Source organism: Lutzomyia longipalpis, chromosome 1, assembly GCF_024334085.1.
Source record: "Lutzomyia longipalpis isolate SR_M1_2022 chromosome 1, ASM2433408v1".
Taxonomy (NCBI): Eukaryota; Metazoa; Arthropoda; class Insecta; order Diptera; family Psychodidae; genus Lutzomyia; species Lutzomyia longipalpis.
Window position 1 is genome coordinate 12457644 of NC_074707.1, and position 22639 is coordinate 12480282.

Consider the following 22639-nt stretch of genomic DNA (forward strand, 5'->3'; position numbering starts at 1 on the left):
GTGAAAGATATTGAGTCAGGCTACAACATATCAAAAATTCAAGGAAATCTATGATCGGAATTCGAAGATATTGCCCCTTAAAGTTAGGCAATTTTTGTTTTTGTTTTTAGCGCCTCTTGCGGATGTTTTTGAAACTTGAAATGTTCTAAACAGTTGTAGGGCTTCTCAATACCTTTCATTTGATACCAAGATGGTCAAAATCGGTCAAGCCGTTCTCGAGATATATCGAAAAAACACTTTTTGCTTTAGACCGCCATATTTGCTAAACGACTTGACCGATTGTCAAGTATGAATTGTTGATGAAAATATCTCACTGAGCTCTACAACATAATAAAATTTCAGACCTCTAGCTATAAGGGAAGTGGTTGACGGTATTTCAAAATGGCGGACGGCGGCCATCTTGGATTTTGAAAATGCGAAAAAATGAAATTTTACACCCACATTTCTATAGAAAATTTCAAACCGGAAGTCTCTATCTGTTACTGTTCTCGAGTTATAAGGCAAAGTTTGGACCACCGGAAGGCCGGCCGGCAGGCCGGCCGGATCAAAAATTTTCCACCACCATTTTCGTAATGTGGGATGTCTAAAACGTGCTCATACCAAGTTTGAGCCCGATCTGAGGTGGTCGGTTTTTCAGACGATTACAATACTTGGTATGCCACGATTGTGGTATACCAACTAATTCAGCATCATGATGCATCAATTTATAATGCATGTACGTTTTACAAAAGAATGACTGCGATTTCCTTGTAATCAAAAGTTCCATCACTATACTGATTAAAATTTATTGAAGGTATATAATAAATTGTGTACCAACTTATATGGCAAATTACGTAATTCAATAACTAAATTTCATACAATTTTTTTCGTTCAATTTTGCGCGAAAATATTAAAAACTTTACCTATCAAAAATTAAATTTATATAACAAAAAAGAGATTTTTTTTTCAAAATAAAATTAACACAGGTTAAACAAAGAAAAAGTTGTAATTAGTTGGTATTAATAGAATTTCAACCAGGCAGTAGGTGTACAAACTTCTCCTTTTTTGATGATTTTATAAAAAAATATTTTTCTGATTGTATATTTTTCAAGGAACTTATCAGCCCAAAGAAAACAATAAATTGATGCATCTCTTCCAAGACTTTATTTTGATAAAATATCTTGGGAAATATTAATTGGAGCCTACTGGAAAATCCAAAGACAATGTATTGTTACGAATTCTCTGAATTTACAATATCTATAGTAAGGTGTTGACTAATAAATTTCTTAATAGAAAATCTCTTCTAATCTTTCAGTATGAAAAAATAATTTCAAATATTCATTTTCCATTTCGTTTTTTTTTTTTTTTAATTCCAGTGAGTAGTTAAATTCAGAGAATAAAAAAAATATCATAAGAAAATTGCAAGTTGAAGCAATTCAAATAAAAGTCAGTCTACAGTAATTTTAAGAAGCAATAAAAATGTAATTTTTATAGCTAGAATAGAGAATTACTAGTTAACCCGAGCCCCCAATCACGTGTGAACAAACTCCATTTTAAGCTATAAAAGGGGGGCGTATATTTGTAGGGGGGATGAATAATACGGTACCCCGAAAATTTTTTAAAATAATACATCCCGTTATCTGACCCTTCAGCAGGTAGAAAATGGGAAAAATCAATTTTTCTGTGGGGGCGCTATAAAGGCGGGAGGGGGCGGAATCCCATATAGCGCTTGCAATTCGTATTGACCCCCTCTACCCCCATACCAAATTTCATCAAGATCGGCCCAGCCGTTTCGGAGGAGTTCATGTGCCACAGACAGACAAACAAACATTTTTAGCTTTATATATTAAGATAAATTGCTCAGCGGCAAGAAGTTAAAGATAGCCTTACCAAATTCATGAGCAAGTCAATATCGTGAACTTTGGCGGGTCTATGATTAATTTAATTGCCATAGAAGCATTTTGCAAGGTCGCTTTTGTGGCGTTGGAGGCAAATATTCTTCTTTGCGAATCATCATCAAAATGTCACTGTGAAATTTACATAATAATACATAAGGTGTGAATGGCGCTCCTCTATATGTTTGTGGTAACGTTTGGTACGAGGATTTTCCAATAATCACACGAATAATAAATTAGTAGCAGTGTGGCGGAAAATCTGGAAAATTACATTTAAATGTGGGAACAGTTTTTTAAGACAATTCAAAGGGAAAAAAATAAATAAAAATTTGATGCGTAAAAATTTACGTAAAAAATTTTCTTGGAATTGCGAAAAATGTTGAACGTCCATTCTGTTCAAGTCGTTCAACAATTTTTTTTCTTGCGCCTCCATAAAACCAAAGTTGTGTGTCCGCCCCTCGCATTGATCGATGCATTTTTTGCTGATGGTGAAAATTCCATTTTCTCCGTTTTTCTCTGCGCCGTCCCCAGTCTTCTTTCTCAGGCCAACGTCGCTCCCCGCATAGCTATATAGCCCCATGTATACATATGGAATTTTCTGTGTGGGGAGAATAATAAAGTTTACATTTAGGAGACCCATTGGTATTGATCTGGCCGCTTTGCCAGTGCAGCCACCCAAAAACTATACCCATGGATCGGCAATCCTGTAGAGGAAAAGAAGACAAAGAAGCTTCTCTCCGGGAGGAGAAAATCACATATAAGCTGCAGTCGAAGTGAGATGGAGTGATTTGGATGCGCGCAAGACAAAGTTTTGTCCGCTTTTTTTCGTGCACCGAGAACGAAAAATTCTGCTGAAAAAGTTGTGCACTCTCGAGAAATGATGAGATGAAGGTTGCGATAAAAAAGATGGAGAGGAGTATGTATGGTGGAGAGGCACACAAAAAAATTGAAAGTACAAACACTAATGTACAGTGGTGGAGAACAGAATGAGATGGCGAGATGACTCCAATGAAGGCGTTATTTTTCTACCCGGAAGAACTTTGGGCCATACACTCTGTGGGTGAGCACAGAGATTAACTTCAGACTTACGAATAGCATTGAGGCTAATGACAAGACTATTAAATAGTGCAATGCATTTGGCAGAAAAGCTATTTTCTTGCTTCAATTGATCACAACAAAAAAGCTTGCACTTCATAAGCATTACTTGTACCTACCTACTACATAATCTATCCCTAAAGCTTTAGAATTTGAAACAAAAATTTTTAATAGATAAACCATGAGTTTTGTCTCATTGATCTATTACTAAATACCTATGTATTGATTAATTTTCTTTCATGAAAAAGATTTATTTTATTACATGAAGTAATCCTTGCATAGAAAAAAAGGACGTACAAGATATAAGCAAAGTCTTACATGATAAAGATTTTAGAAAAAATATTCATTAAAGAATGATTCAAAAAATGAAAATTTAGAACTCTAATCACTTTAATCTTTAATGTTTTCGAGAATCAATTTTAAAAGGCAAACAATTGTTTAACCCAGATATGCTCAAGATTTTTTTTTAAAGAATTCTTGAAGTCTGTTTTAAAAATTGTTTAGAAAAGTCTATTTTCAACCTGCTTGATGCTTAAGAAGTTTTAAAACTTTTCGTTTAACCAAACCCAGTCTTTTTAAAGTTTTTATTTTAATTAAGTTTTTTTTACTTTTTTTATTTAAGATTTTTTTTCGAGTGTACAACAATGGGCTATAATTGCGGTTAAAAGTGTTTTTTTTGTAATTTTCCTAAAAAAATATGGATGATCGCTTGATATAAAAGTAAACTCCAATTTTTACTCCTAAAACTAAAATTTGAAACTATTTTAAGTTGCTTTTAGATATTTGATTTTTCGGCTATTCTATTAGAATTTTCATTATGTTTTACGTGAAATGAGTAAATCTAATGCGTAAAATACATTGTAAACTAAAACCCACCTTACAACTTAAAACACATTCATTATTTCGTCTTCTGTGGTCAGGTGGGGCAGTTTATGTATTTAATTTTCATGATTAAAAAAGAAAAACAACCAACGAGACTCTGCAATTACGTCCACAAATTGCTGATGAAACGAGAGCTTGTGGAATTCTTTTTTTCGATAATATCATCTTCCATCTCAAGAGCAGAATCTCTAAAAAGTCATCAAAGAATAAGACAAGTCGCGCAAAGTGTAGAAAATCTCGTTCTGGCTTTTGATAGAAAAAAAAGAGACATCGCATTTTCTCAGGCCTCAAAATGATATTTAAGCCGATCTTTCTCTTATTTTCAGGCAACAAAAGTTTATGCTAAACAACAGGTTCTCTGCGTATGATGTGCTCCACACTCCGAAAGATGTATGTTGTGCACACATTTTTCTTTCCAAGCTGTGTGGATATTTTAAAAATAGAAAAGAGCGAAAAAAAAGAGACTGCAAAACATTTTATTGGATTCGGTTCGAATATCAAATTTAATTGAAGTAAGAATGCATGAATTTTTAAAATTCTCGACGGTGGTTTAGCTAATAATTTCTGGAAATAACCATGTTCAACAATAACACCACTATTTACGAAAGAGGAGAAGAAATTGACGAAAGAGAATTATAAAAAAAAACTAGCAGCGGAAATTAACAAGAAACAGTCTGTGATCTGGAAGCTCAAGTTGCTCTCTGTTGAGGTAGGCCCCTCTTTTCGCATGACGCGCAATGACCTCGTTCAATTTGGACAAAAAGTAGACTTGGCGCTCGTGTTTTCTGTTCAAGAAACATATTGCGATGACTCTGGATGATGGCGAATGATGATGATGGCGAATGATGATAATAATAACTTAGGGGAATTCTGAATGCTGTGCGAAACACGCCACGCATTTTGAAAATTGTACACTCTTCGGTGAGGCTAAAGGAGAGAGAGGAAAAAAATAAGAACAGGAGAAACAGACAGGGAGAAAATAAGAATTACATGTCGAATAAGTTAAGAAACTGAAACATTTCTTTCGAATGTGAAATACCTCCATCTTTTCTATGCCGGAGACTCCACCAGATACTTTAGTAGACTTACATTGTTGAGGAAGGGGCGATTGGGGCGAATGCATGTGAAAGAAACTGACTTTTGCTGATTTCCGTCCATCAATGCCTCGATTGAAGCATAGCAGATTCAGGCATCCATTCCCCCAGCAGTAAAAACATTTTCAATTGCTCTGAATTGCACATAAACGCAGCGACTTGTTTTTGAACTATTCAATGCGTCGTCTTATGCGCTCTTCTCGGGGCTGACAAAAAACTTTTACGATTTTATAAATCTCATCTAAAAGTGAACGATAACGAAATTATTGATAAAGTATCTTTCATTTCAATCTCTCATCGCAAAGCCCCTTCGTCTTGCCCTTCGAAGCTCAGAAGAGATGAAAGATGTTTTATCCTTTTAGACAGGATTATTTTCCAGACTGATTTTAATATTTGAATTTTGTTTATTTGTATACATAGGAAATTGTGTGAGGAAAATTTCGGGATTGATTTCAATCCATTTTCGTCCTCTGATCGATCTTTTCAATGCATTTTTGTGAAACCCAAAGCATAGTGTGAAACTTTTAAAGAGCTTTCTAAGCACTATACATTATGTACAGTACATAATTCCATCGTGAACATCTTTTAAAGCTCCCAACCAGCATCGTGTGTAAGAATTTTCTTTTTTTTAATTAATATTTTTTTTACCTTGAATAGAGTTTTAAAAGTATCTACCTACCTACATACTTAGAATCTGATTTCCTAAAACAAATTTAATACTACATGCTGCTAATAGTGGACGGTAGATGGACGAATATGTAATGCAATTGTAAATTATCAGTGTTAGATAATCTCTAGCGGCGGTGCTCCATTGATAAGCTTCCTGCTCCTTGGCTTCATGTTCACTCGACAGCCCCAATCTTGGGAGGTTTGAGCGAAAAAGTCTCTCGGCGGTATCTTGAGCAGTGTATTTGGCGTGCAATGTCTTGTGCTTGTTATGCTCACTCTAGCAATACGAGCACTTCATCCAGAGGTCAGATCCACTTCTTCAGCGGATGTTGCAAATTTCCCACTTAAACACATATATACAGAGAGCCAATGCAAGAAGTTGGTTTAACAGTGAAACAATTAAGCCGCAGGGTCGCCAGGAAGATGCAGCAGATGTTTTTCATTTTTGCTATTCGCCATCACTATCTCATGTATACGCCAATATCTTTTTAATTGAACTCCCTATATATATCGGAGAATTTCAGCAATTTTTCACCATTATTCCTTTTTAACCTCGACTAGATCATGCCTTTTTTCGTTTCTCCGCATCTACATTTTTTTCCCGCAAATGCAATGTGCGAATGAGCTGGTGATGCCTTAAATATCGAGAGACACTCTTTTAGTACGCTCGTTTTCCAAGTAATTCTGGTGAAATAAACTGTGGTACAGCCGTTATGAATCTTCTTTCCGTTTATAGAAGAAATAAACCAAACGGCAGATGTTTCTGAATATTTTTTTTTCTTTCAATAAATACACACTGCTGGTACATTGAATTGAAACTTTGAGCACAATGTAAAGCGTGGAATACTTTTAATGTGCAAAAATTTTCAGTCTCTCCACAAGCTGTCTCAAAAGCAACAAATTAAAATATTTCATTTTTGCCATGACTATGTCGAAATTCATTTTTGCATTTTGCCATCAAATATAAAATATTTTAAATTAGTGGTGTTGCATATTTTTGTCAATGTTCTTTTGCATGAAAATCATCTAACATATGAAACATTAATTATACACAACATATGATTAGAACATATTCAACATTTATATGTTCAACCAACGCACAAGTAATGAAAAATTATATTTTTGTGTGCATTTCACGGCTCTTACTGAACATCCATATATTATACGTTTTTTTTCCTTTCAAATACAATTTATGTACATAGCACTTTTTGTTATGTTCTTTTTTTACGTACAATTTTTACCGACACTGATCACGCAATGAACCTATTTTCTCGTCGTGTTCATACACTATGTGCATTTTCATAAAAATAATGACTTCAGTGACGGGCCTTGCTGGTTGCACAAAAAGCAGAGTCAGGAAAATTCATCTTTCCGCGGAGGAGGTATGTGTAATGCACCTCCCATGAGAAATATCTTTGACATTTCATCACGCTATCCTCTCAATTTGTCCTAATTTGTGGCATTGAGGCACTCCTTCTCTTTAAGGAGTATATGCGGAGAGTTATAAAATTGCAAAATTTCCTCTATGAAATTATGCAAATGTCCATGCTTTTCTTTTCTCACAATATGATAAAAAATGAAAGAAAAAAAAAGTCCAAAAAAAGAACCGCAAGGATATGCCAGTGGAAAGTTTTTAGGAAAAAAGAGACAGAAAAATTATGATTATGTCGTGTCGTTTAGTCCAACGAGTTACAAAAATAAATGGAATGATTGTGCCATCGTGAAAAAGAAATGGTTGCTTTCCACCCAGAAGCCGTTCACTGACTCTATCAGCACAATTTTTAATGTAGCGTACCAAAATGGGTCGATATACATTACCATTTACATTGGTAATTACGAGCACCATGGATTTTTTTATATAAAAGTCCTAAATATTTTTCCAGTCTGTTTTTCGTCACGAATATTAAACAGTTTTGATGGAATATTAAACAACACCAAATTAAATATTATACATACAGAATGAGATGAAAAGAAATTTTAATATTAATTGTTCTTTAATTGTTTTTAGTCATTCGCTCAATAGTTTTATATCTATACATATATGTAGCTAATAGACAATTTTCTACAACAAAAGTATTAAAAATAATTTCAATTTTCTATGAAGCTTGGTCACATATTATTTGATAATTTATTTTGTACGAAAGGTCAAAGAATTGTAAGAAATAAAAGCTCCAAAAGCTTCTTCATTATTTTAAGACAAATTAAAGAATTTAACATACTTTACATCTAAATAAACTTTGTTATTACAAAAAATACTAATTAATATTGCAAAACAAATTTTTCACAAAAAGAAAATTATTTATTATTTCCAAAATAATTGGCTTTATTTACTTCCAATAAATAATTGTAAAGAGTCAGGCAATAATTTTATTGACTCATTACGTAAAATAAAATTGAGAAAATGCAATATTTACTTCAAAATCCCCATGATAGTGACTTGAAGTAAATATTATTATTAGTTTTTTGTGAGATATTAATTAGTCAATAAATTGAGCCAAACTGGCGGTTTCACTGAACATTTCATGTTCAAATGATGTTCTTTTTCTTTTACTATTGTGCGATGCGCTCCGTTTAATCACATAATTCACCCTATACCTCAAGAGATTATAAAGTGGTGGTATACTTTTGCAGAGGAACTGGTGAGAGAGTAAATATTCTCAAATGTTTTGAAATCACGTGTTGCCAGAAAACTACTATGTTGGAGCAATGCAGAAAATTTAATGCAAAAATTATTATTTAACACCTAATTTGGTCATTTGATTTTTCACATGACCAACTATTCCAAGAAGATACGTGAGTGCATTTTGACGAAATAGAGCAATTTATTGTTCGTCAGACCCATAAGGTTTGCTGTGTGGTGCTCCCTGCGTAATTGATGTTCACAATTATTATTTGGTTTTCTTGCCAGGGATATATCTCTTCTTCTTCAATGTGAAAATGGTATATGGTTTTGCCATACACACATAGGTCATATCTTCGTGTACTTCAATTCATAAATAAATTTATGCACTTTTGCACATTATACCATTAGCCAACCCACTTAGAAAAATTAACCCTTTCCTGGCTTTACCCAAACGAACAGCGTGCACACACGAGATCAAGATCGGGGAGTACGCGGTGGCACCCTCGAACGTACATAGGGGTGGCCAAGATACAAACGCAGTGCGGGTGTCGCTGGGTTGCGACGATAGTCGGGTGGCTTATGGTGGTATACATAGTGTTCAGCGTTGGTGCTATGCACATGCAAGAACGCCGGGTAGGTGACGGTACTATTGTTGGTGGAATTCTCTATGTATATATGTATATATATATGTATGTATTTCGTTCATGTTGTCTTCAAATGTGGGTCGCACGCTCAGGGGTTTCGCTGGCGACGAATTATGGAGTTGTGCACTAAACTATTATTATATATTAACATATTAGTGGTTCATGCACACATATTTTTCTCTGCTCGTCGAGAAATTAATGACAAATGGGCTAACACGCCACCCACTCCCACCACCACCCCATCGTTGACTTAAATCTATCTCTAATTGAATGTGATTGAAAAGCAGCTCGTTAAATATCGAGCAAAGTCTTTGTAATATCTACTACAATTTCTAATTTACTTATATGGATAGTGCTTATTAGTGTGATCAATTTTTAAACATAAGTTATCTAATTAAAATAATTTTATCAAAAAAATTATGGTGTAAAGAGAACCTTTGTTTTTTAAATTTTTTTGTTCTATAAATTCTGTTTCATAAGCTCAATCATATTTGGGTAATCAAAACATATTCAAAACGCTTCATTTTTAAACTGACTCGTAAAATAACAGAAATTAATATATGAGAAAAATACGTGCTTTAATTTTCTAATCCAAATAAAAGTAAAAATATCTTTGATATCTTTTTCCACGGAAAAATGCGTTTTCCCGGAGTTTACTTCGATAAATCCACACTATGTATGATGTAGGTAGATGTTATTTATGTTGAATAATATTGTTTATATATAGGATGAGTCGATGAATACAGGGAGGGTTAAAAGGTGTTGCTATACTTTGTTTTATCCCCCCAATATGCGTGATAATAATAGAACAGAGAGAATGAAGTATACTAATTGATTATTTAGAGTTTCTCTAGTACTTACCTTATACTATGGTGCATTTTTGAATTAACTTCCTCTACTACATACCTACAGAATATCTGTGAGAAGAGGGTGGATGCGGGGTGGGTGGGTGTGCGTTACATTCTCACAATCCCACATTGCATATGAATACATAATTGGGCTGATTGATATGCCTCTTATGATATATAAGCCAATGTCATGAAGGGTGTGGTCCTTTGAAGAAGTAATTAGATTTGATGGAACTTAATTAAGAGATTGTCAATTGGAAGGTAAGCAGAAAGGTACCTTTTGAATGCAAACATGCACATCGGTGGGACTTGTCCACACGAACTTATTGATAACAGATGCACCATATAGAGAGAGCGTGATAGAGTGAGATGGGGTGTCGACATTCCATATTATTATCGTCTCCTTTAATTGAAATCTCACCCAGTATTTATGAATCAATTTAGGGAATGAATTTCATACGTCATGCATTTGTGCGTTCTGTATACACAGTATGATTGGAACTGTATAATATGTGAAATCGAACTAAAGTCAATTGGAGTAAGAGGTGGGTATAGGTCAAGAATGAAACTGGGATGAATCGATGATAAAGTTGGGGTGTACCCAGGTTTGGGCCACGTTACAATATATTCTCATCACTGCCGAGGGTAATGAACTTTCAAATTCAACCCCTTTGCGAAATGTTTATATGGTAATCAATAATTTCAGAGAGTAACCGAGTATACAAATGAGTTTCTGGTGCGTAAACCCTTCACCAATTCCCGTTTCAAACTACACAAAATGTTGAAAAGTTATTTACATCGTTTTAACTTATGTGCGAATAAATATAAGTATGGAGCGTCGTTTGTGGATGATATTATGTGTAGTGCAAAATAATGCGCACATTTGGATTTTACGTATGCAGCACCGTATGAGAAAGAAAAAAATATATGTGGTTGCATGGTATACATAATACATATACATATATATGCTACCACCTACTACAAGTCACGATGATTTAATATTTATGCCACAAAATATTAATCCACAAATGCAATTGAACAAGGGGTTGAAATAGCAAGTTATACATGTGATTCCAATTGATGCGAAATAATAGAAGTTTAAGTGGGAACTTGCATGAAGCACACAAGTGCAAATATATTTTTAAAAGTTCCTCAAAGTGCGTAGTACAGCTGAAAGCTTAAAAGGGTGAATTTGAGATTTTTCTAAATTAGAGCTTTTAGGATTAATTAATCAAATTTTTAAAACATTTATTGTACATAGTTTTTTTTTAAATACCCTTCAGTGACCTAATCTTACATGGCAGGTATGTCTTATTGTTTTAATTCCTCTTAAACGAAAAGAAAGCTTTAATGGAACAATTCTCGCTGTTAATTTTGTTTGTGACAAAAAGATCAACATTCTGCATTTTATTCGAATTTCAACAGCTCGCCAGAGAACAAAAGAGATTCACGGGCTGTGCAAAAAAAAAAGAGTTGTCAACTCAGCACAATTTTTGCTCTCCTATCGTGCTTATGTAGAACAGTGACAGTCTATATTTGTCCATTTTCGCAGGTTCTCCCTGCTGTGTCTTTTTTTTTGCATTCAAACTAAACCAATATGCGACAGCAAAGCATCTAAAGCCGCACCAAAGCATTTGGAACACGAACGTAAATGAACTTGCAGCTGTTTGCGCTTTACATTTTACAATTTACTAGTTCGGACAATATTTACCCATTGCTATTTGGGATTGTTTGGAAAATTTCAATTTTTCTTTACATGACATCCCACCATAATATTGAATACCACACACCGTTCGCAGTACAATGAAATGTTTATCGACATTGCCTATCTCTCCGCGGAAAAAAAATAATGCTGAAAAATTCTATGCGAGAATATGCACAAAGCTATTGTTTTTATATACATTTTTGTATTTAGAAAAGTTAGTTTGAAATTGAAATGGGAAATTAAAGTTGGGGGGAAATCCCACATTCGGACATTGAGTGGCGATTTGGCATGAAAAAGCTCTCGCTCGCTGTCATTTTATAAACAACAACAAAAAAAACATCCAGTCATTTCTAAAATCAACTTTCATCTTTAAATGGAAAAAAATAAATATATATATATAATTCTTATACTCACCATTTGGACAAACAACGTCAAAATGTGTCGACTATTCTTGCATTATGGACATTTATTCATCCGCGTAGTACTCTATCCAATATTGGAGATTGCGGTAATAAAGATGACGGAGTCATGATAGAAATTTTATTGGCTTCCCAGCATCTACATTGGGTATGTATAAGAATTTTTGCCACCTTTCACAACTAATGAATAATTCTCAACTAACTTTGGCATCTAAAACTCGATGCATTCCTATCTAATTCTAAGAGCTTTTTCCACCATTCAATCCCCATCCGTTTCTTCACCCTGCTGCAAATTGATGAATTTTTCTAATACATCATGATCGCGAGTCACACAAAAAAGCCACGGGTGCAATAGGAATGCCATAGAAATGCAGATATTGCTATATATAATTTTTGTTATGGCTCAAAGTTTAAATATCTGATGCCTTCTATATTGGCTGAAAGAAGTGCAACGCGAAGATGATTGCAATGGAAGTGCCATGTAACACACATATACCCATGGTGGTGATCAAGAGAACAGATTGAGCCTTTCAGAAGACGAAGAATAATAATCCAAGTTCAAAATGTAATCGGTCACTGACTCAAAATTCCATTAAACTTTTATTATATGCTATATAGCATTCATTATAATGAACATTATTTTCGCTACACGAAATACAATTTTGATCTTTTACTTCCTTTTCTTTTCTCAATTCACTCTCGAGCGAATGATTGATCACTTTAGATAATAAAGCAATTAACGTTGTATTTAAAATGCCAATTCCACATACGTTATACGTCCCTAAAAATTTTCGTACTCTCGTATTGAACATCCATTGCTTCATCTCCATGATACATTCACACACAGTTCACACATCATTCATTGCACAGTTGTGGGCTTTTGCATTGCATCACATGCCTTGAAAAGTCAAGAAAAATTATAATTTAATTCTTTACAAATTCTTCTGTTAATATTTATTAAATATATGATCAACGCAGAATTTTGTTAGTAAATTTTCAGTTCATAAGTTTTAAAAGAAGATTACATTCCTGCTTTGTATAGGGAAACCCCCTTATTCGAGGAATAATCGGGACACGAATAATCTTGGTATAAACGATTAAAAAAGGAACAATATCAAAATCCTCAAAGATGACGTCATTATTGTCATTTTTTTCCCTTTAAACGTGTAACTAAAGAGATCTTTTAATACGATTTTGGGTCATGAAAATAAAACAACTTAAAAGGAATTGTGAAACACAATAAATAAGGAAAATTCGTTATTTAGAATTCTGAGAAGCGTGATAGTTTTCCAGGAAAGTAAAGAGAAAATTATATAATTTTCACAAGAAAGGGATTAGTAGGACGTTAATTTTCTTTAAATATTTTATTTCTTTTTGAAACAATCGCCAAGAATTTAATTCTTTAATCGATTTCGTAAAACACTTTAATTAATAGGTAACGTAGGTAACTAAAACCGTTAAAAATACTTTATTTTGTAAAGTTCTCTAACAGTGCGTAACATCGGTAACATCCTTATTTTTTATTAATCGCAAACATTTTGGATAAAAAAGTAAGGAAAAAATACTTACAGCTGCACCTTTTGCATGGTCCATCACTGTATATATCAACCATAATAGACTGCTTGGACAAAATGACTAGAATTTTCTACATATTGGCAACACCACTCTTTCCCATCGCGGAAACCATCCAGTTTTATTTGGACTCGCAGATTAAAATGCTCCGTTGGACAGGTTTGAGTGCAACAGAATGTCTTCAATAATATTCAGGATGTAATTTATTTGCTCATGAGTGTCACACATCTCACCGTCAATTATATATTTTTTTATAACTTATTAGAGTGTGTAACTCTTCGTTTTTCGTCACACGTATGTGTGAATGAAAGGCAAGACGGAGTGCACAGGCTTATTAATATTTAAGTGAAAGAAAAACATATGTCATGTTAATTACGCAGTGTTTCAGAAAAGACAATTCGCACGACAAAGAAATTATATATTCGAAATGCAATGAAATTTTGTTGGAAAAACAACAGTAATTCTGTAGAGTTACACGATTCTGAATAATATTGTATGTACATATATACCTACATATATGTAGTTTATTTTCCAAAAAAAATCACCCCTTGCAATATAGAGTTGGGCTGAAAAAAAAATGGACGGAGATAAAGGATAATGGCGATTTGAAGAGGATAGGGAAAAATACTCTTCAAATTGCCATTTCAACCTGCTCCTATTTGCTGGTTGAAAAAAAAAAAAAAGAACGCATGAATAAATTTTTAACGTAATTATAGCTGTGCTGGCAAAAGTTGGTCGAAATGAGTAGATTTCGTGTACAAAACCTATCCCAACGAAGTAAGAATTGAGACAGGTTCATTGACCTAAGCCCAAGTCTTTTTGGTATATAGTTTTTTCCTCTCTCTGTTTATGTTCGTTACTTCTCTTTCTCCATATATATATTTTTGTCGTCACTCTCTGCTTACATGCGTAGAGAAAACTTTTGTGATTGGGTCGTACTCCTGTGTGGTGAAAAAAAATGTAACGTCGAAAATTTCCTTTTCTTTGCTGGAAAATATACAAAAATTTTCCATCCGTACCCATCTAATATTCTGCTGATTCGCAAAAAATTGCAAAAAGTACATAAGACTGCGTGAAAGAGGAGAAGAAATCCTCGCAAACTCATTGTAAACTCCTGAGAAGAGATACATAATTTTGAGCTGTGTGTATGTATCTTTTTGCACACAAAAAGTAAGTATGAACTGTTTTTTGTGCAAAGAAACATTTTTTGACGGAGTTTGCATTCTTTAAACATGCACCTTATATAAATTATGCTGCTCTATGCTTTAAAGTTCTTCTTGAAACTTTGGAAAATTTCAAAAAACGTTAATCTTGAATTTAATAATACGGATCTAGTTTCTATTAATTATATTAATAATGAGATGGAAGAATAAATCAAAGAAAAGAATTATATAAAGAGATAAATTTCAAGATGCTGTATCGCATGAGCTTTTATGCGGTTAATGTAATTTCAAATGTTGCAAAGTTCTCTTGAAAATTGCATAAAACACACAAACACAGTACAAAATAATTTTCGTGCAAAGAACAACACCTCTGTATGCACTATATATTGTGTAAAATAAAGTGTATGATTTTCTTAAAATGCTCAAAGAACAAGACGTATGTTGTATGGGTGTGATGATGAATGATGATAATAGCGAATTAATTCTTCCAAGAATTTAGATGGCACTAATCTTATATACCCTACTCACGCCATCTTCTCCGCAATTTACTTTAATATGAAATTATTTATTGGGATGTATCACAATTACAGCGTATGAAGTTCAAGTTAAAAACTCAGCTGAATGATAAAAGTTTTATTGTTTTCATGCTGAATACATACGCACATTCCACGTACCTACCTATACGGTATAAGTAGACACAGTGAGTGAGGGAAGAAAAAAAGAGTGATTAGATGGAGCAACTATCTTGTACTCTGAAAAAAATAGTTTGTATTTGAGTTTGTCAAAGTTTGTAACTCCCATACATTTTTTAACAAACATGGAAGTGAAAAGGAGTCAAAGCCCTTTTTTGTCAAAGGAGATTACTTTTTAATCTCCAAGTTTGTTATTTCAAAATAAAATATCCATGTTTGTAAAAGTTTGTTATTGTTTGTAAAAATTTGTATAAAAATTCGCATAGCGCTCCTTACAAACCTTAGCAAGCTATTACAAGTTTGTTTATTTTATTTTGTAACTTTTAAAATAAAAGACATCCTTTTAAATAAAAATTATCAATTTTATTTACTTTTAAGAAAAACTTATAAGGGTTTGGGGTTCTGCGGTGCTTCCGAAGGTTTTCGGACGTACTGCTGCTTCCTCTATTCCCGGCAGAATTTCACCGTAATGTTTGCGTGGATGAAAATTACACTGATGTCTCTCTTCAGGAATTCCATAGTTATTCCATTATCTGCAAATAAACAGAATGATTAATTCGAGAATGATTCCATAAAAGATTTAGGCTATCTTTAAATAACTTACCTTTCAGTATGATTTATCTGCTTAAAAAATCCTAAACTCCACACACAATTGATGAAGTTGGAGATTCTTCATGAAACCTCCATATTTCACAAATTATTCATTTTTTCTGGTTTTTTTGCACTTTTCTTAAACGGCGTCCATTTTTTCTTTTTCTAATGAAAAAGTACCCAAATAACAAACCATCAACAAACTGTTTCAAAATTGTTTGTTTAAGCTTGTTAATGGATTAAAATAACAAACCTTTTAACAAGCTTTATCAAAAATGTTTGTTAATGTTTGATTTTATAAACAAACGTGCATACAAACATGTTTGTAATGTTTGTAAAAAGTTTGCTATTCCAAATTTATTAAAATTTGTTTGCAAAAAATTGTAAAAGGTTTGTTAAAGTTTGTACTTTTTTGTTTTTTTCCCTCAATTTACAAACATTTTACAACCAATAATCTCTAAATACAAACTATGTTTGTTGAATTTCATATTTACCTCCAAATTAATATCCTTTAACAAACTTTGACAAACCTCGCTACAAACTATTTTTTTCAGAGTATGAATTATTAAAAATGGTAATGATGCAATAGTTCAAAAAAAAAATGTTTTTATGGGCAAAAATTGTAATCTGACGGAAATACAATTAGGGTGAACTTAATTTTACGATTTAATTCTATATTCTCCCTATTTGTCAGAATGTGCAGCTTATGTAATATTAACAATGCATCCACGCATGCATTATAAGCAGTGTGAATATAGATTTTCACAAACGTACATAATGAGGGGTTGGCTTATGCGTGAGGAGAATTATGTGTGGGGCCTTGTTGATAATGAAGATTAGATGCTTTGGAATGGGATGGAAGGGTGAAGGTATATGTTGGAGAATTGAATCTTGCACCAAAGAAATGGCCAAGTAAAAGGAAATTGCGTCTCACAGAAATATGTATGTAGGTATATTTATGTACATCCCGCGTTAGTAATTTGATTCTTTTCTCATTTACTTTCAAAAAGGCGCGTATTGTTGATGTTCTTCTAGTTTTTCTTTCATTGTCATTTTACTATTTTTCTATTTATATTAAATTTTGAAATATATAAAGTAATTTAAACAGTAGTTGTGGATAAAGTTTTTTTTTATTGAAGAGAATGGATTTAAAATTGAGATTGAAGTGGAAGACTTCCTTAGCAATCACAATCAATAGTTCATATATAGTGACAAGACAGTACTTTGCACAGATATTGAAACACATATCTCAAATCGTTTGAACAATGATTGACAGACCAAATATTTATTTTGCATAGCAATTAGATAGATTGGATGTCCTCCCACTACTTGACAAGAACTGTTTAAATGCCTGTCCCAGCACTCACCGGCTAGTAGTCGCTCAGTGTGGAGATACCACACTAAATAAAATATTAGCATAGTGTGTACAAAAGTCATATAGCCATGCACTTAGCCAACATTTTCTTCTTTTATTTTTTAAAAGATTATTTTTAGATATTAGCGATAAGACGAATTGAAATGAATATTCATTCGCATATTGTATGAAATGCAAGAAAAAAGAGAACAAAAATGCATTTTGTAATTGAATTTATCAAATTGGTTTTCATTGTCGTATATACCCTTTATGTTCGTATTTTTGTGTGTATCTCTCCGCGAGTAAGAGAGAAATTGAGTGAAGAAAAGTCAGTGTGCAATATAGGAGGACTAAAAAAGCAAATCTTGTGGCGGATTGTACAAAAAAAGGGGAGCAAGATGAAAGAAATCTTTTGTGTAAGTCACTTTACTCTTCGGCTATATTGATAAGAAAACAACTTGTACCAATAAAATGTTGAAGTTGTTAACCACATAAAGAATGAGAAAGAAACTTTGCACAAATACATGGAATTATAATGGTGGAAATGAACAAAAACTGACCCACGGAATCAATCATGGCCAGGCATCACAAATGCGACAACATTCCGTTTTGTATTGAGGTGCTCAAGAAACTGAAATTACCAAGTAACTCTCCTCTGCAAACTACTGACGATCATTCTGGATGATTCTTCTTGTTTTGTTTGACAATTGCCAAGGAATGGACGGATAGACATTGTTATATGGAATCACTATATATACCTACCTACATATATAATGTTCATACATACGGCACAACGAAGATATACATATATCCCTGGTGAGATGGTCAAAGTTTAATGCCTTTTACACCACTATAAGAAGACACATTGAATATCTTAAATGAAAAGTGGAAATCATGGTTCAAGTGTGTGAATTCACAAATAATTCGATCAACCTTCTTGTACACCCCGGATGGTGGTGGACGCCTCGCGAATAAGGGGCTAATAATGCGAATGGCTTGGCATCTTGTTTGTCAAGTTCTTGGTCATCTCATAGTGCTTTATTATTCTTGAATTCCACCTAAATGCTCCTTAATGACCATCATTTTGTCGTCTCTCTTGAAAATCTGCAAAATGCCCCCGGGAGCTAATCATGTCTATATGTAGGTAGGTACAAAACATTACTTGTAGGTAGCCCTGCCCTTGGAGCGATGGAGGAACTTTTTTCGCATTCAATTTCTACGAGAATTTTATATCAATTTTCCTATCAATTACACTGCAAAATTTTATTTGAAAGATTCTACAAAATTATGTTAATTATTTTTAACCATTTAAGGACTTTAGGATAAATGATATCTTTTCTTTAAAATTTCCTATTTTTTTGTTAAAGTTATTTTTGTTAATTGATTCATAAACATTGATGAACTATGCTTGGTAATTCCTGAGTACTTTACGATCATAAAAGAACATCCTTGAGGAATTACAAGATATTATCAAAAAACAAAAAAATATATATCAAATTCGTTAATTTTCAATTTTAGACTTAAAACGCCTTTATTACGAGCTCATCAATTAAACTCAAAAATAATATTTCTACAACAAACGGCCTATTGATTTTTTAGGATTATTAAAGAGTTAAGGATCAGTAGGTGACATTGAGTTTTATATCTAAAACTCTTTTGTATAATATTAAATAAAAATAAAATAGGAATAAGCAACCTTACGTTTTTAATACAGCAAGGAAAACATGACATATATTAAAAGCTTTCTCCCAGAGTTTTCATATTTCTTTAAACCTTGTCCAAAACAAAATGGATAAAAACGAGCAAAAGAAACAATTTTTGGTATAATTTTTTGATTAAATTTCAAAAAAAGACATTATTTTCATGATTTTAACATTTATTACATTTTAAGATTAATAAAATTGACATAAACCTGTGTTCATATTTATGTAAGTACATAACATCCTTGAAATAAACCCATAAATCATAAAGGTGAAAAAAAATTTGCAGAGTGTATTAACTCCAAACTTGGAGCAGACCGCCAAAATTGGAGTGTTCCCCACTCTTTTGATGGTATCAAGACTGTTGTTGTGAGTGCCGCGTTTATATTGAGGCAGGTCAGTGCCAAAAAAAACTGGGTGGAAGCCGAAATCGAAAGTTGGCGGCAGTTGGCATAGGTCCGGGACTGGGCTGTTTTGCAGTGAAGAAGAAGTGCCAAGGGAGCAAATTGGCATCACAAAAGCAAATTGCGTGGAGAGCGTCCGCTTCCAAAAACAATAACCGGCTTTCATGGGAATTCGCGAATCTCATCAGACATTGACGCGCAAAGAGAAACCATATGGTGGGCACAATGTGGTACCCTCCTGGCACTGCACCCCACCATGCCTTATTTCATCTTTTCGCCATTCGTCTTGCACACCACGACCGCCCGGGCCCCCGAACCCCCGTTCCAGTTGCTGGAGGCATCGGCCGAAAAAAGAAGCGGCCCAACAATGCGTTGCGCGTGTGCAAAAAAGTGTGTGAGTGTTTAAAATTTTCTGTGGCAACGGCGGTGTGTTGGTGCACGGCGTGGTTTTTCGGTATGTTGGTAAATTGGCAAAGTGGCGAGTGACTTTTGCTTTGAGCCGCGCGCCTCATTTCATACACACAAGAATCACTTTTATTGGCTTTGCACAGCGTTGCAAACTTGAGCAGCAAACACAGTCGAAGTTGGAAGAAGGTCACTGACCGCCCCATGAGTTCGCCAAATTCTCTGTTCATTTTTGCCAGGCGGCGAGGTCACTTTGCCGCATTTTTGCTATATGGCTAGTTTATCGGTCCGGACTTGGGAGCCGCGAAGAAACATTGCGCCGGTCAGTGTCAGAGCGATGAGCGCGAAATGCGAATTGCGCCAAATTGGAAGATTAGCGTGCTTGGTGAGTTCAGTTCAGTGTGTGAGCAATTTGCAAGAAAGGTCAGCCAAGTAATCTTGCAATTTTTGCACCCTATCCCCTCCTTTATCTCTTATTATTATTGTTATACTTTTTTCAGTTGCACAAAAATTGATGCCACAGTTTCTTCCCGATTCGCTGAACATGAAATATTGTACCACACATATATACTGTAAATATGTATGTACATATATGCAATGTAGGGTCTTCGGGGGGAACGTAAGGCATGCAGGAGAAAAAAATATTATGAGACAAGATGATGAAGAAAAGTCCAAGCCGAAGAGCTGGTGGCTCCAGTCGGTTCTTGTGCAAAAAAAAATTCTTATATTATGCTGTGAGCACAAATATTTTTGAGAGCGCCCAACCAAACCGACTATCTTGTTGGGCAGGCTCCATCGCCACCAGCCTGATGAGAATCAGCGAACCAACAACATGCCAAACCGAACCAACCGGCCAAATGGTCGTTGGCCGCACTCAAGGTCGGCCCCTGCAGTGGATGAAATTTTAAAAATAGATTTTCGAGCGCTTAAAATTGTTTTTGAAGTCGCACACACAATGCAAGAGAGCCCACGAAATGTTGGAGCGAAAGACTCGACGGAAGATTGCTGCCAATGCGAAAATGCTGTTCAGCACCGCGGTTTATGCCTCCCTCTTGTCCCCCATTTACCCCGCACTTTTGGGCCCTTTGGCGTCACACCATTCGCTGGTTGTGATGAGAACACAAACACACCGAACCCACCAGAGTGTGCCCAAACAGCTACAGCATTGACTTTGAGAATGGGCTACACTAGGGGGGTCCCGGGCGAAAGGTGGGGAGGATATCTAAGAATTGATGATGATTTGACAACAATTTATGCAATTGTAGAATTCGTAGAGTGAATGTTTGTAAAGAAATTTATAAGCAAGGGGATGGCAAATGCAAGATATCGAGTTCTCGCGGCGTGCAGATGGAACAACTTCCACCGTAACTGCTGCAGATGAACTTGAAACGTGATTAGATAATAGGGGGAAAGCCATGTATGCTATTGGGTTTGCTTTGCCAACTTCCTAAAAAGGAACAAAAAATGGCAAAGAAAAATCATTGGATGGAGTTAAATGCTCTTATTTGGGATGTTACTGCACCTTTAATGGATTACCAACAATTAGTGATCAGCATGGTAAGTGTGCTCTTTAGTTATAATCGACGCACGCATTATTAATGGCATACGAGTGTGGCAAACCAAAAATCATCGGAATCTTGTACTTTTTAAATGAAAGATGTCATCCTTAAATGCGTTTGGCGGTTTTTTTCCCTTTTCTCTTTTACCTGAAGAAGCAAATATAAAAGTCTCGATACGTCATTGGGTATCATTTCAAAATTAACGAAATAAAAAACATAGGTTAGTTTTTTTTTACATTTGACTATAGGTGATAGTTCACGATGTTTACGAGATCAAAGAATTTGGGTTCGCGGTTCATGTTCGCTCGGGTGTGAACCGCGATAAAATCATGTACAATGGCGAGAAGATTCCGAATCATTTTTCGACCAAATCCATTTCACCCTTTTTTTCAATGTGTTAAAGCCAATTTTCTCTCTTTCCTCAGCACAATTAATCCAGTTGAGGTGTAACGGGACTATTTAACAAAATGACTCCAATTAGACAGGTAAGTTTTTATTATTAGTATATAGCGCGATGCAATGAAAAATGTGCACTCACCTTTACACATAAAAATAATTACTCGTGTCTATCTTTTGAGCATACTATACATATATAGGGGAGTGAATTGCTTTGGATGCTATACGGATGCTACATACATTACATTTTTATTTAGACAATGTAATAATGCATCTCATGCACCACGTTTAGATTTGAGACGAATTCCTGAATTTTCTGCCAACAAAGAGCAATTGGAGGCAAAAAGTGCACAAGTCACTAACTTTTATGGCCAACATAGCGGCCATACCATGTTGGATGGATCTCGCCACGGAAACAGCACTATCAATGTTGCTCTCCACCTGGACGGATGGACGGATGAACGGATGGAGGTATAGGTATGAAATACGAAAAAAAAAAATATCACGAGATCTAGGAGAGAATTTGCCAATGTTCATTGAACTCTGCGCACACATGAGGTGTGAAATTTTGGCAAGGTGTGTACCATACCACCTATGTAACCTACGTGTCTCTCTGCATGGCAAATGGCATGTTTTTGGTGTTCTTTTATCCCCACAGGCTATATTGACACCGCCTGAATGATGATTTATGCAGCTTGGTCAGCCTCATCTGTTTTAAGCTACATGTGAAAATATTCATTACACATCTATTGAAGCACATCTAAGCATGTAGATATTATTTAGCGTCAACCAGTTTAGGTTCATCGTATCCCAAACGATCATTTTCTTCAATTTCTTGAAGCTCTGTCATCTTTTCATGCTGCTGCTGCTGCCTGTGTTCATTTCGCCTCAACATCTCTTTTTTTTTGCCTTCCTCCGCCTTATACCTTTACCTCGGCGTACTTGCTGTT

At 34.5% G+C, this 22639-nt stretch overlaps 1 long non-coding RNA gene across 3 annotated transcripts; it reads left to right on the forward strand.

Annotated features, from left to right (window-relative positions):
* Positions 1 to 19239: 19239 nt before the first annotated feature.
* Positions 19240 to 22457, forward strand: LOC129790602 (uncharacterized). 3 transcript variants are annotated; one of them, XR_008750579.1, is made up of 5 exons: positions 19240 to 20119; positions 20235 to 21291; positions 21719 to 21778; positions 21982 to 22265; positions 22348 to 22457. It is a non-coding gene; the product is annotated as an uncharacterized LOC129790602 (long non-coding RNA). The 3 variants fall into 3 exon arrangements; XR_008750578.1 differs by having other exon boundaries at positions 21982 to 22457; XR_008750580.1 differs by having other exon boundaries at positions 21719 to 22457.
* Positions 22458 to 22639: the final 182 nt, after the last annotated feature.